Source organism: Vigna unguiculata, chromosome 5, assembly GCF_037176805.1.
Source record: "Vigna unguiculata cultivar grain cowpea cultivar isolate G323 ecotype 2 chromosome 5, ASM3717680v1, whole genome shotgun sequence".
NCBI lineage: Eukaryota > Viridiplantae > Streptophyta > Magnoliopsida > Fabales > Fabaceae > Vigna > Vigna unguiculata.
This window is the reverse complement of record NC_140796.1, coordinates 8,953,757-8,969,494: the sequence shown is the minus strand read 5'-3', so window position 1 is coordinate 8,969,494 and position 15,738 is coordinate 8,953,757. Positions and strand designations below refer to the sequence as shown.

The following is a 15,738-nucleotide window of genomic DNA, read 5'->3' as shown; positions in this document are numbered from 1 at the left end:
TATGATACAAAATTGTAAGAAGTGATTCTCATCTGCAACTGGTGGAGACCAATGTAATAACTATAGCCACATCATCAACATTATTTATACATAATTTGGTAAATTATGAAGGATGATGATGAAATTGTAACACTGTAATTTGAAATAGAGGAGTTTACTATGTAGTTGATGGACATGGCAACTTTCTGGTGGGGTGCATTTTGGTAACCAGTCCAAGTCACTGATCTTAGCTTCTGTCTTTATGATATTTGAGAGAGAACAGCAAATTCATAATTGATAACGACAGCCTTTCATATTTCTTCTTTTTTATGTTTCTTTTGCCAAAAGTATGTTATTTGTTTCTCGTCTACATATTCTAGAACTTTGTAATTTTATATATATATGTACCCAAATTCAAGAAGGAAAATATATATTTCTTGTACTTATGAGCACATATACTTCTTTTCATTGAGTTTGATTCATTTAGGAATTAATTGATGAAAGAGAGTTTCTTTTGGCCAGGGAAGAAAATAGAATTTAACTAAGAAACATCTTGATTAAAAGAGGGCCAACACTATAATAAGTTAATGGATGAATTTAGCAAAGATTGGAATGGTGTTACATTTTTGACCTAATTGAAAAATTTTGATTAAAAAAAGAAAAAAGAAAATGGTGGTGCAGTTGTTATCTTTTTCTTGTTTTAATAATGAGAAATCTTATGATTTGATCCGAAAGTTCCACTTTCTTAAAATGAGTGGTGGATTCCATTATGAGAGAGTTTAATTAGTGCAACAGAAATTAGCACTTCCTGCATAACATGAAATGATTGAGATGCTGATTTTGGTCTCCTTGAATTCAAAGTATTCACCAGTTACGTGCGTTTGTAGAACAACCTCATATCATGTTTCCAAGTCCTAAGCAAAACTTGGTCAATTGCATGGCTGTGATGAAAGCTACCATTGATTCAATTATGCAGCCATTAGCCATACCTGAAAAGTGCTCTCTATTTTCCTTAGATGACTCAAATTTTCCGTATATGACAATTACTAAGTTAATCTACCTACTCACTATGATCTACTATATGCTACATGGTTTACTGCCTTCATACTCAACTTCATATTTTAATGAAGTCAAGTAAAAGATATATACTTCTCATTATTTTTTGTCCTTATCTCATTGCAAACATGAAGCAAAATCATATCTTCCAATAATCTTTTCTTGCTTTTTTCCATTTGATTGGACAAGAATAGCAATCGTGCTATTCACTAGGAAAATACCTCTTGTCCCTACCTAAATTTTTAAAAATATCATTCTCTTATCAGAAAAATGGGTTACAAAATCTTATATATATCACGTACATAAGTAAAAAACAACCCTCGTTTCATAATATTTATTTAGTTCTTTGAGTTGTTTTGGTCTTATGTTTAAATTTATAAATGATATAACAGTCTATATCTTATAATAAATTTTTATGAATTATTATAAAGTGATGTAAAAATCAGTTCTATAAATTTATTTATTTTATAATAATTATGATGGTATGAATAATATAATTTATATATATAAGAATGATAGGACCAAAATTAAATGCTTATTATTACCTGCTTAATTAAAACACTTCCTCGAGTGCTTGCGCTATCATGACGATATGATGGTGCCAGGTACTAAACCATGTTCTTTATTCCAAATTTTTGAAGAAAAGAAAAAGGCTACATTCACACTAGAGCTAGATTATATGTTTGGGGTCAATTAGATAATGCAAGTTCCTAACTTTGTGAAGCCTTATTATTATTATTATTATTATTATTATTATTATTATTATTATTAAGATATGTTGCCAATACAAAAGCAAACTAAAGTTATCCAATAGTAATACTTGTTAAAAATGTTATTACTGTATTAAATAGTTATGAATAAAAAATCAATATAAAATGTTTTGGATATACGTTAGTTATTAATTCAACCAATCGTTTATATCTATTTATATATTTATATATTGTAAATTAATTATATTATTAGTCTTGAGTTTTTCAATACATCTTTTTAAACAATATAATTTGAACAGTGAATTTTAAGTTTAATTTAATTTTATAAAATTTACACTCTATTATGATTTAGTTATATTTTTAGTTGATGTGACATTTTCATCACATCCTTTTACACGATATCATTTAAGAAGTGAATTTTAAATATCTAACTCAATATTATAAAATTGATTTATAAAATGAGATTTACATTCACTTGTATATTATTAATTTAATTAATGTTAAATCTCTTATAGGAATTGAAGAAAAAAAAAGTGGTGAGTTTTCATCTCCCCAAATATTGAATTATTTCCCACTTAATTAAACTTGTTTTAATTATTGATTTTAGGTCCATTATTTGACATTGTGGTTGCAAGTGACATGCCCATTTAACAGAGTCCAAGGCCACCATACCTACTTTCTTTGTCCAACTCCCTATCTTGGTTAACACCACATAAACCACTAATTTCATTTGTTAATTAAGTATTTCTTTTAGAATGTGATGTCAAGTGTAGCTTACAAAATTGACGTGTCTGGTATAATATATTAGTAAATCCTAAAAGGCCATCCAAAATCTCACTCTCTTTTCATATATTCCTATGCTTTTACACATATTATAACCTAATTCTTTTCATGCATACACTTATTCTTTTATATTTCAATATATTTGGTTAATATTGTCTTCTTCTACTCACATCATTATCACTGTCCTAGTGGAGTGGAAAGCCAGGTCAATGGGCTGCATCCACATATTATATATCACACCATCCAGCCAAAAAGTTAGTCTATATTGTTAGACATCTTGAAAGTGTTAAGAACATGACAAATAACATAATAATATGCTGAATTTGAATTCTTTGTTGAATTCTTTTATATCGATCTTCTACTGTATTTTTAAAATATACTAATAAATATATCAGTGTATTTTTAATGTTCGGCAGAGCACAGTATAAAAAAACTCATCTCATCAGATATCTATACGAGAATATGGTATAGTGATAATCAATAATACAGAAGGTTTGGCCATACCATTGCAGTATGAGAGTCCATTCTGTGTGGTTGGCCTTTCATTATCTGACATGCCAAATGTCAGGCCATGTTTGGATCCAGAAATCGAAAATGAGTGAGGTGAGAGTGATGAAGGAGGCAAAGGAATAAATTTTAGGGAAGCACTAATCTTTGTTTTCACACATAACATGTCTTGTTGGGAAAAGAACATGACCCACCAATGCCTTTTACACACTTACCATGGCTCTTTCTTGAAGCCATGTTAATAACACCTATGCATGCTGTGGAATAGCACAAACTTTTTCTAAATCAGAGCATTTTGTAGAGCTCGCTAGTTATAATAAAAACAAATCTATAGGGGCCTAGGAATCAGAAAGCACATATATGTGTCTCTATATTGTTTCTACATGCCTATTTTTTGACCCTTTCTCTGTCTCTCTGCATTGTATCGTAGGTTGCTACATAATAGGTATTGCTTCTTTCTGTTTGCGTCTACTAGGCTACTGGAGATTGCTTTGACTATCCTTAGTTACCATGAATTCATATTCCTCTATCTTTGCCTAAGTTCATTTCAAAATTTTGGTCAAAACATGCATGTATCAAAGACAATGTAAAGTTGTTGTTAGAATTAATAAGGATACATATATAAATGCGGCTAATCATCTAGTAAAAAAGCATTATTCTAGAAAACATCACAATAAAAAATAACATGCCAATTCAAATCTCATATGTTTTCTAGAGGATATGTATGTAAAGAAAGAAAGAAATAATACAAACACATGAGACCAAATTAAAATTTATGTAATCAATAAAAGCAAACTTGTTTCCATAAATCTATTGACAGATATAAAAGGGGAGCAACTCATGTAATCTTACTAAACTATCAACACATTTATCACTTTCTAAAAATATGTGAAACTTTAAAATTGCAAATAGTACAAATGGTCAGAAACATTTTAACCTACCTCTATAACATCATAGTACTTATGATTCTCAAAAAGATATATAAAGTCATCTTCTAAACATAAGGAAGTCCAACTTCTAATTACAACTATCTCAATAGTAATTTTAGCTCCCATTAGTTTCTCTTTCAAAGAACTATCAGTGTTAATATAAGAAGCAAACCCTAACATATACTCTCCTCTAAGCTAACACAAAAAGCAAAACCCAAACTCCCATGAGGAGCTCCTTCCACATTACATTATATTTAACAAATCCAGTGAAAATATATTTCCAAATTTGAATTGACCTTTTTTCAAATATATTGTTTGGACAAGGCAATTCAAATTGAATCAATTTTAATTTTCTTGTTTGAATAAAGTAGTTCATATCACATAAATTTTACAAATTAAAAAAAATATATTAACATTGACTATCTTTTATGGTTGATCTCGATTGATGTTATTTATTTATTTATTTGTTTGTTAAAGTTCATAAAAAATGGTAGATCGGGTCAAATCCAAGTATGTGATAGCACTAGGTTATACCCATCTAAGGTTAGGTCGACTCTTCCTTAATCATAGTCAAACCAAGTTGACTGAATCTAAGTTGAGTTAAGTTGGTTTAGGCCTAGCTCGGGCCCAATCGAGTTGAGTCGGCTCGATCCTGGTCAAGTCTAGTTTGTCTGGACAATCAAGTCTAGACGGTCCAAACCCGGTCGAGTTTAGTTCGTCTAAGCCCAATCAAGTTGAGTTGGCCAGACTCAATTGTGTCGAATCGAGCCAAGTTAGCGGACTCAAGCCATGTTAGCTTGGGCCCAAGTCGATCTAAGTTAGTTCAAGCTTAGGTCGAGCCGAGTTGGAGCATGGCAACGTTCATTCAAGTCGGGATGACCCATGTTCAACCAAGTTGGACTAGGCTCAGATGGGTCCTAGTTTGGTCAAGACCAGGTCGACCTAGCCTGATTAAGACCAAGTCAAGTCGAGTCAGCCTAGGTTCAAGTGAGGTAAGTTGGTCTGAGCTCGATTGACCGAAGTTGGTCCATGTTGATCGACTTGAGTCGACACGGCCTATGTCAAGCTAAGTCAACCCATGCCAAGGTCGAGTCAAGTTAACTTTGGTCCAAGTCAAGTTAAGTCAAGGTAGGATCATGTTCAATTGAGTCAAGCAAAACTCATGTCAAGTTAAGTTCCAGTCAAATCTTGCTTCGTTCGGATCCAAGTTGAGTTAGGCCCACATGAGACCTAGAGAATTCATGTTAGGTTTGGCCAAGTCGAGATGAGCCGAGATATCAGATTATAACCATATCAAACTATTGAAATCAAAATATGAATTTTGAGACAAATTCTTATGTTTTAGATGAAATTTGAGATTTTTTAGTTTTAAGTATCGAATTACTCTAATAAAATTTTAGAATTTTTTTTTTTTTAAATTTCTTACCCAATCAACATATTATGCAATAAAGTATTTCAAATTCTTAAAAAGAAAATGAAATATCCTCTTCAAATGCCTTATCCAAACAAAGGTTGATTTCTTATCCAAATACAAGGTTATGATTTTAGACAAATGGATACTAATATTAAATTTTTAATCAACCCAAAATTATCTTAATTAATATCCATCTTATAAATTTCTAGTCATACAAACCCTTGTCAAAACCAAATTCACAATAGTGATGAAACTAATCAAATTACTATATATGTTATGTTTGCAACACTACTAAAAAACTCACATATTCTGTTAATATTTTTAACTTTTCTTACGTAACATTTACAAATTTTTTTATGAATAATAATTTGTAGGAAATTGCTATCATTTCTTTTTATAAAATATTTTACACAAAATATTTTTATATAAAATAGTTGTGAATTTTATAATTTTGTAAAAAATAATTATTCACGAAAGAATGATCTGTCAATTAAAATCTTTTAAAATATAACAAAAAAAATCTTTTTTCTTTCAAAATTTTATAATAAATCCCAAGAAAAATCCTTTTAAATATGAGAATTTATAATAGTGGAAATATTTTAAATTTTCTAGATCCCCTCCACACGAAGAACAACCAATGGAATATCACAAACTTGTTTTATGGCACAATTAGGAAGACCTTGAATTTTCAATTCTGCATTCAGAGGAAAAAATGTTGGGCAGATTCTTGAAATCTCATATAGAGTACCAAACATATTTGAATTTGAATTTTCTATTAATTACTATCCAAAGACAACCAAATTACCAAAGACCTGACCTAAGGAATGCAAGCCTTCCAGATTTTACCCAACCACAAATTAACCTCCAAAAATCTCAAATGAAAAAGAAAATAGCTACTTTTTTGAAAAAGACTACCTTCATAGAATCAACTCCAAACATTATTGATTTTAGAAATAATAAAAGAAACCACGTTGAAGCTCATGCCAAGAAGAATCCAAATTTACAAGAAAATTTGATGAACAAAATCAATAACATCATTATGAACAATATACCAACTTTTTTGAAAATCAAATCCCAAAAACCATCACGTCCACTAAAATCATCATGAAAATTGCGTTATTGGATATAGTATGATGAAATTGCCATGGTTAGCTATATGCTTCCTTTCAATAAACTGCATATTTTATCTTTAAAAAAGCTATGCAAACCTCCAAAGAAAACTTTTTAGGCCACAAAAATTTAACTCAGATATGTTCTTAATTTTGAAAATAGAGTTACTTGACTTGTTCAGGTAAATTTTTTCGTTATTTTTTTAGTCCTTGAAAAATATTCATTTTATTATTTTTCTTTATTTGTAAAATATTTATTTTCTACTCTTATAGCTCTTATCAATTTTTTTTTAAATTATAAATTTAAAAAAAAAACTTTAGATAATTAAAAAAAATTTACAAAACCAATACAAAATAACCAGGAGTAAAACAATCTTTTTAAATAAATAATTACTTAAAAAAATACAAGCAAATATAGAACTAAAATATATTTAAATTAATACAATTTTAGTCATAATACTTCAAAATATAATTTTAACACCTATAAAAATTATGATATTTTATTTTCACAATAAGTTTTAGTTCTTATTAGGAATTAAAATCACGTGTTTGTGAAAAAAAAAAATTAAAAATTATTAGAACTAAAGATGATTTGAAAAATAAAAACAAATTTTATGCAAACTATTTTATAGAGCATATGGAATAAAACTTATGCCCTTCTCACGTTTAGTATAGGGTATAACTATTGGATAAACTCAAATAAAATGATTTTAAAATTGGACATCTTTAGATTATTCTAGCTTATTCTAAAACGTGTTAAGACCTTATAAAAGAGATAGAGAATGATTCACTTTCTGCCAAACTATAGAAATCATGTTTCTCTTATAGACTAGGGAACACGAATATTTGGAGGTATATGATAGACTAATTAGAAGCATAATCTCACATAATAACTTCACATTATTCTTTTTTGAACTATTACTTAGGAGTGAAATGGATAAATTTTTTTTGCACATTACTCCTATGACTAAGGCATGACAAGTTTATGTGGCCTTCTCATGGAAAACAAAGGTTAGTGGAGTAAAAAATTCATCAGCGAAATCATGAGAAGCTTTAAAACTTTACCATTTTTTATTCTTCTTAGAAGGAAAACAAAATAAAAAAAAAATCATATAAAAGATAATAAGCTGTTGTTAGTCTCATCAGTACCAATTGTGTCCTTATATGCTCCATGAACCCACTATTCTAATCTTTTGAAATAATTCAATTCAAAAAAAGCAGCAGTTAGGTTGTTGATTGGAAAAGAATATTCATGACCACAAAAACAAGACAACAAAAAAGCTAACAAGTATTATTGGAACAAAGAAAAACTTTCCACTATTGAAGTACTTTGCATATATTGTTTGACATATCCTGGATTTGATTACCATGATAAACTCATTGCGGAACCATGCACAAGAGAGCTATGTGCAGTTCTAGATACTGTACTACCAAAGTCACTGTCAAACATAATTGGTGGAATAACAATAGTGCATATGACAGAAAATTTTACAATTGTGCCAGTTTTCTTAATCATATCAAGGTTAAGGTGCATATGATATACGAAGCAATCGATCGGAAAATATATCACTAATGAAACATGAACTTAATTCAAGATTGACACACCTCTAATTCAAAATCTTAAAGTATGGATTTATGATTCTTCATTTTTATATGGTGTTCAACTTTTTCATTTTTACTCGATGTGAAACTTTGATCGACATTCGGCATACTTTCCTTACTGCTGAACATGTTATACGGAGGGAGTTAATGTTAACTTTATTTTTCCTTATTTATAGCAATTTTCTGAGGAAAAGAAGTGTCGCCAAACTTGAGACAGCAACATTTGTGATCATGACACACAATTGGGCATGTTATGTGGCATTCAGCCGTCTAAATGTGTGGACATGAAAATAATATGTGAACAACCTCGTGTGCCAAAGAGTGGCTCATCATCATATATTGTCCACTTCTCAATGAGGGCAAAAAATATGGTTCAGAAAGATTGGTCTATTCAAAATCCTCCTTCTCCCCACATATTTACTACCTTTCTCCTTCCAAATCAACACACAGATAATGACATAATGTAAAAAAAAGTGTGCAAATACACCAAAGTTGGTGTGAGATAAAGATAAGGGTTTATCATATATTATTGTGATCTTCAGTATATACGGGTAAGATCTTGTGATTTTTGTGTATATACACATGTTGCCTTGTTATGTTCCTACGAGCCTAGGCGTGCTGCAACTGGTTCAATCTGCACTAAGCAGCACATTTGGCAGTTATGGTGGTTAAAGAAACTTTAGTCTCATTCCTCAGGATAATTATTGCTGCACACTGCGTTATGTATATCATGGTGAGAGATTTGAAAATGACAACGTTTTTTATTTTGGCCACATCTGTGTTTAATTGATGATAAAACCAAAGAGATTTTGTACTTTAGTTTTTCTTTTAATAAATTTTTACATCCAGATTTGAAGCATAAGGGTTTTGTGTGTGTACCTTTTCTTTAGTTGATCAGTGACAGAAGTTAATGATCTTGTACCATGAGTTCTACTATCCGACCCCTTCATTTTTATATTTTATTTTTTTAGTTTTGTGTATATTAATTTATATACATGGTTGGATCTGCAACCCTACAAGTTCACTTGCAAATATCGATTTTTTTTTAAAAAAAACAAATCAATTTAATTTTTGAACTAAATATTCTTTCAAGAATAAAACCTCGATCACATTTTACAAGAGGAACAAGACCTTGATAACAATTTACATAATTATTTGTTAATCATACAACATGTTGATAAATGATTAGTTTTTTTCCCCCTAATTTATATTTACTGTTTTTTATTTTGTTTTCGTTGTCCAAAGCATTACAAGCTCAACATGGTTTACTAATATTTTGTTGTCATGGTGAGTTCATGTGATATCAGCATACAGAAATTAAATAATTAAATTTCATTGGCATATAGTGGGAGTACACTGGAAGAACAATTTAGGGTGAACACAACATCTACAGAAACAACCAATCAAATATTAAAATAATCTGAGTAACTTCATTAAAATATATTTCTCATCATCATTTTATGAGTTGTGTAAAAATCTTTACACAACAACAAATTAACCATTAATGTTTTACATGACTTTTAAATTTAACTCACTAGATGGACCTAGATTTACAGCAGATTTTAAATTCAAATCTTGCTGTCAGTATGTACACTAAAAACAAAAATATATAGAAATCGTTTTAGTACATCAGAAACTCTCTGATTTGTTGTGTTGATATAAAGTTTAGTTGTATATATATATATATATTATATATTATATATAAAGAAAATGTGTACCCTAATTTTGGAGTAGTTGATGGGGTATATGAGTAATTGAGTGATGAAGTGGTGTGGTCCTGTTATTTATGACTTGTGACAAGCTGTTTGGGTTAAAAATCTCAGGCCCCGCACCCAACTAAGCCTTTCATTTCTTGTTCCCATCTCCCATTCCTCCCTTTAAAAACACTCTCAATTCCCTCTTTTCTTATGCATCACTTGCGAATTCCACTCCAAAAATTCACCACCTCTTTCTTTAACCTTTCTGCTTCTTCAATAATTTCTCTTCCTTTTCTTCTCAGTCACACACGATCATCACAATTCAAGGTGCATGTTGAGCAAGATGGAGAAGCAGGGCACGTGCAACACTAACTCATCAACACAACACAAAAGGGGTGTGGACTTAGAAAATTGTCACATTCTTTTCTGCTAGAGATTGCTGCAGCGAGTTAGTCCTTCATGTGCCCCTCTTCCCCATCATGACAACAGCACCTTATCTTGCATTTGGAAGTGTTCAAGATGGAAATTTGATTGGCTTCTGTTCACAATTCAGCATCAAATTCAAATTTTTTTATATAGGGTTCATACAGAAGGTGAGTACAGTACTGTGTGTGTATCTTCATCATCTTCATTCATTTTAGCCCCTTTTTTCTTCAACTTTAGCATGCCTCGGTAGTCAACATGATGAGATTTAGAAAATAAGTGTTAAAAGGTGCATATATATAGCAATATATAAACTGAAAACATTTAGAAAAATCACTTAAAGTTTTCTTATTTGGTAGGAAGACGTGATTACTAAATTTTATGACTGAATAGACATTCAAACTTTGATGATATATTGAGTGGTTTGTAAGATATGTAGGTTTTACAAATATTATTGTGTATATAGAATGGACTACTTTAATTGTGTCTTAATCAAAAGCATGACATCTTAAGCATGTGTATTAATCAAAATGATGAAGGGGTTAGTGTGAGTCACAGTCTAATTCGTAGGTCTCTCTTTCTCTCTTTCTTCCCCCCAATCACCCTTCGCAAAAACGATTTTATTTGATGTGGAAAACTCAATGTTGCATAAAGATCACCATGCAAGACTATCATGATGCAGAAAACTTACTTTTGGGTTCAGTTTCATCTTGTGTGTCAGTCTCAATGAAGCACTAGTTAATGTTAATGAGCATGCCACACCCTCAATTTCTTATGCTTTTATTGTTAAAATTGACGAAAGTGGTATATGACTCAGTGCCAGGTTTATCCTCCTCAAAAGAAAAAGTTCATCTGTTGTGCGCACTCGGGAACTATATATTGACATAGTGGCATGCTTTTTCATGGCATAAACATTGATTACACAAATTGCCATATAATTTTTACACCGAAGTTTATGTTCATATAACTTCTTTTGATCGTTTTGCATGCCATCGTCACGATGTCAAAAAGGAAGCCTTCGAACAAGACAAAAAAAGAGGTAAAGGAGTTTCGAACTTTTGAAATATTCATATAGGAAGCGAAGGGGTAAATAAAAAATGCAGGTATTCCATTCTCCACTAGTTATTGTGTTAATTTCTGCAATATGACAAATATGCATGGCTAGTTTTTGCAGTAGCTACCTAGGTTTATATATCAAGCCTCAGTTTCTCCTTGCTTATTGTGTTGGTGGTGCTTAATTGTTCTCTTTGGTATCATCTATGGTTCAAATTACTCAACTTTCAAACTTGATATGAAATTGTGGTTGATATTGTTGCTATTGTACTCATCAGCTGTGAATTTTCAGAATTTTGCAGTATTAAAAATCTGTCATAAATTCAGTCACGGAATTAGGTGATCTTCACTATTATATCATCATATATAGTTGTTGAGTATTGTCCTAAAGTCTTGAGACAAATATAAAAACTCCACCATGGGAGAACATATAGGGAAGACGTTTTTGGTAATAGAAGCCAAATACTTACCAAAATTACATAAAATATAACTTGTGTGATACACATAAAAGAAGTATTCATAGATGTTAACTGAGACTAATATCTTTGTAGAAACCTAAAAGCATTAAAAGGTGAGCTACCTCATCACACAACTAGGTTTCCTTCTCTCATTATACACATATATCAGTATGAATGGTAGCAACTTGATATGAGTTTATGTTCAGAAGAAGAGAAAAGAGAGAAATGAGTTGATTATATTGTGACAATAATTGATGGTGATGTTTAAGAAGAAAAAAAGGGAAGTGAAGTGAAAAGAAGAATGCGTCCAAGAGACAGCACATGAAAATGGCATAGTGATGAGTCCCCATATGATGCTTTCCGTACAGATACTTAAAGGATCTCTCTTTAATTAAGCACACAAAAAAGGGTTTTGAGGAGTTTGGAAATATGTGGTGTGGTATTTATGATTTGTTTGAATGGCAGTGTTGGTTTTGTTTGCATATATAGCATCTAAACAAAGATGGGGTCGTGGATACAGCTGAGATGGGATAAGACTTGAGAGTTTTTTTTTTACCTCTTCTTGATTCAGATGCCAATTAATTATGATCATCAATGCATCATTAATTAACTCATCACTCATCACAGTTTGGAACACAATATAGGACCATTCCATTTCCATTAAAAACCAAATATTGATTTTCCTATCAGTGACAGTGATGAACAAAATTGGTTTCTTTTCCTATCACTACCTCGCCCTACACACCAATTGTCTATAGCAGGAGTCCTCATATTTTAAGATACGTGGGCCGTTCTCATAAAGTGCTTTCGAATTTGCACCGACACAACTCTAATTTCAAATGGGATACTATTACTAGTTTCTTTCTTTTTCTACATCTTAATTTTATTTGTTCTACAGCTATAAAATTGCTTTAATGATAAAAGTTGAAAAACAAAGAGTGTCTGATGACATTTGAGAGATATAATGAGAGATATAAGGTTGATTTGAAAAATTTAGAAGAATAAACGAGAAGAATAGAGAGATATAAGATTGATTTGAAGAATTTAGAAGAAAAAAGAGAAAGATTTGAGACATAAAATTGATTCGAAGAGTTTAGAAGAAAAGACAAAAAAATTGTTGGTTCAATTCTACACCAAAATACTACTAATTAATATTTGTAGATGAAAAAAAAAATCTTAATTTTCTTTCTTTTTTGTATTTTAGACATGATAAAACACTTAAAGTTTAAAAGTAGTTATAACACTGGGTTATTAAATTAAGCCTAATTAGCCTTAAGTTTATTTTGTTTAGTTATTTATTCAATTTCTTTGAATATTAAAGATCTTATTTCATCTAGATATAACATCCATATATAAGTAGAGAATAATTTTGTAAAATGAGTTAAAACTAATGAAATTTGATAGATTTATATTGTCCTTCACTGTTAAGAAGTTGTTTGATTATTCACAAATATTTAGTTTTATATATAATATTTACATGCCACAATCTTTATTTCATGATAGATTGTAACTGTACAAATTTTATTTTACTTCTAGTTTGTATATATACTTAACAATTATTTTTTTAATTTCTATAAAAAGAATAATTCCTTTTTTGGTTTTTGTTAAGAAATTGAGACACGTTTCGTATGTGAGAAAAATTTCCATACCTAGAAATCATTATTCTCGGAGCAGTGAATTAGGTTGGTAAAATTTGCTACCGGATATTCACATAAATTTACTTGAAAACAAATAGTAATATGTTATTGTTATTAAAATTTTAATCTATTACAATATTAAATTATTTACTAAAAGTAATATAATATTGTTTAAAACTTTTATTTTGACTAGGAAAAGCTAGGTTTTTAGAACTTATATTTTCGTTTTAGCTCCTACCGTTCAATAAATTTTACCTATTATTAGTTATCGTTTAAATTTTTATATCAGCACTTCAAATCCACTTTTCTAATGTTAAAAAAAGGTTTAATTAGTTTCATGTATCCACTCTTATTTAAATGTGTCAGTTTCATACCCGCTTTTAAGAATGTATCAATTGAGTCCGAACTTTTGAAAAGATGTCTCAATTAGGTCTTTTTCAGCAACAAATTATTAACACCATTAACGGTATTGATATTTAAAATAACTTACAAAATTAAATATTGATATTTATATCAAAATTTAAAATTTAGTGATAAATGTCATGAATTAAGTTAACGGCTTTAGTAATTTTTGTCTGAAAGGAACTTGATTAAAACATTTTTTCAAAAATTTGGACTAAATTAACACATTTTTAAAAACGGATATCAAACTGACACATCTAAACAAAAATGGGTAACATCCAACTAATTAAATCTTAACAAAAATAAAATAAAACTCTTACAACGTCAATAGTGGATGTTGTGACACTGATGCTAAATTGTAATATAAAATATAAAACTACTCCTTTTAGTTTATATATGAGCAGTTTTTTTTAACTATTTTAGTCCCATCAATTTCTCTGTCTTTTGGTTGTTGTCTTTTCTTTTTCCTCGTTAATACTTCTCTCCCCTTTTATTTTATGAATTTTGTTTCTTTTATGTTATCTTATTACACCCACTACACATGGATCTAAATAAAATAGTGTTGAAGTTGCAAAAGTTCAGACATGTTTGTCGCACAAGACAAGGTAGCTTGGTCTGCGATTATGTTTACCTCCTTCTACTTGTTGCTTCATTTTACACAAAACACTAAGTGAAACTTAATTAGAGGTTTTCTAACATTGCCACAAAATAAGAAATTTGAAAATCAAAAATGGTTACATCATCATGCCAACACCCAAAACACAGCTTAAGTAAATAATCATAAAACTAAGTTTGTTTCTCCAATTTATATTTAACATAGGTTCAAAGAATGTATCTAAATATATATATATATATATATATATATATATATATATATATATATATATAAAGACAAAAATAGAACAAAAATACCCGTGACATAATCTTTTATCGAGTATTTGTCCATATAAGATTATCTATTATGGTGTTGAAATACGATTGCAGTAGGTTCGCAGATCAAATAAAAAAAGAGTAAGATAAATTACAAATTTAGATTGAAATATATAAGAAAGATACACGTATATATATTCAAAAATTTTAAAGGTTATATTTACTAGAAAACTCTTAATAATTGATGTTTGTCACAAAAAATTGTTAATTCTTATAATGATCAATTTAGAAATAATTTATACAATAAAAAATTATTAATTATTAAAATAATTAAATAATTATATTTGATCATTAAATTCATTACTAATTAATTAAAAATTAAATTAAAACTAATTTATTTCATAAATAAATTCTTGATAACTAATATTTAATATCAATATATAAATTAATTTCTTTTATAATCAAAATTTGATATTAATTATAATTTTTTATTATAATAATAACTATTTTTATAATTAATATTTTTTATTTTATAAATTGTATCTAAATTAATTATTATAAAAACTAACAACTTTATTATCATCGCAAGGTATTTTTTAGTATATTCATATCATAAATAATAAAGACAAAGATAGCATGATAACTATCATATTTTCTACTATTATCTGATAACTATAAATATTATTATTTTATTTAAAAATTTTATTTAACTTCACTTTTATTATTTAAATATGATATTTTATTATTAAAAAGTTGGAAAGTAAATGTAAGAAAAAAAATACAGGTGTCATACGATAATTTTTCAATAATATATAAGTGTGATGACAATGCTTTCGAAAAACTAGTATAAATTTTGATTCACAAACTAAGATCTATCATAAATATTTTATTAGTTTGGCAACTTTTCAGCTTCAGTGTAAATTAATAAAACTTGAAATCTCAACGAATTTCGTAACTTAGTACTCGCTCTATACATAATTAACTCAATAAATATTAAATTCTATGTATTACATATTAATAATGTAACATTCATATTTTTAAATAATTATATTATTTATTTTATCTTTAATTTAAAAGTAAAAGTTAAAAAGTCTTACGTTTTTATTCTG

At 29.0% G+C, this 15,738-nt stretch overlaps 1 long non-coding RNA gene across 1 annotated transcript; it reads left to right on the top strand.

The window, feature by feature from the left end:
* The first annotated feature begins 9,917 nt into the window (after positions 1 to 9,917).
* LOC114183403 (uncharacterized) lies at positions 9,918 to 13,522 on the top strand. The gene is made up of 2 exons (XR_003604359.2): positions 9,918 to 10,379; positions 11,027 to 13,522. It is a non-coding gene; the product is annotated as an uncharacterized LOC114183403 (long non-coding RNA).
* Positions 13,523 to 15,738: the final 2,216 nt, after the last annotated feature.